This window comes from Triticum dicoccoides, chromosome 2A (genome assembly GCF_002162155.2).
Source record: "Triticum dicoccoides isolate Atlit2015 ecotype Zavitan chromosome 2A, WEW_v2.0, whole genome shotgun sequence".
Lineage (NCBI taxonomy): Eukaryota > Viridiplantae > Streptophyta > Magnoliopsida > Poales > Poaceae > Triticum > Triticum dicoccoides.
In genome coordinates this window covers 5889107-5889884 of record NC_041382.1, presented here as the reverse complement: position 1 = coordinate 5889884, position 778 = coordinate 5889107, and the positions used below count along the sequence as shown (strand labels likewise).

Below are 778 nucleotides of genomic sequence, written 5' to 3'. Positions count from 1 at the left end.
AATGGTCGCCCACAGGGTAAGCTCCTCCTCCCTCTCTCTCTCTCTCTCTCTTCCCGGCCCCGCCGTCCTCCCCCAGTCCTCTAGATCCGCCGCGTCGTCGATCTTACCCCCATCATGGCTGACCTCTCTGTGTTTGCATGCAGTTCCACCAGTACCAGGTGGTGGGTCGCGCGCTGCCGACCCCCAGCGATGAGCAGCCCAAGATCTACCACATGAAGCTCTGGGCCACCAACGAGGTCCGCGCCAAGTCCAAGATCTGGTCAGTCTCCTCCCCCGACCTCGATCTTCCTCGCGCGCTGGTTTCATTGGCGCTTATGTGTTTGATTGTTTGGTTGTTTGCGCGCAGGTACTTCCTGAGGAAGCTCAAGAAGGTGAAGAAGGCCAACGGCCAGATGCTCGCCATCAACAAGGTATATCACTTCTCTCCAGTTGCCATGATCCGTGGATGCAACTTTAACTGTGCTGGCTGGTACTAACTGCCGTGGTTGTGCAATAGATCATTTTTGGTACCGTGTTGGTCTTGTGTATGGCGAAGACACTTGATTTTAGTTGCTGCATAGGGAGATGTATGCAGCGTCGCAGTGTTCTAGCTTTAACCAAACGGTAGAATAATATTGTTTCTGTGGATCGTGCCGAGGTTTTGGTGGTTTCTACTGAAGGTCCTTGGTTCCTTACTAGGTCATGTATATTGGTCATGACCTCACTTGTATGTTAGGTTTAGTTCGTGTGTTCTGTGATGTTGCTGAAATAGGGTATTTGGTAGATTTATACTAGATCA

At 51.3% G+C, this 778-nt stretch overlaps 1 long non-coding RNA gene across 1 annotated transcript; it reads left to right on the top strand.

Annotated features, from left to right (window-relative positions):
• Positions 1-410, top strand: LOC119358572. Its single transcript, XR_005172255.1, has 3 exons — positions 1-16; positions 144-259; positions 347-410. It is a non-coding gene; the product is annotated as an uncharacterized LOC119358572 (long non-coding RNA).
• Positions 411-778: the final 368 nt, after the last annotated feature.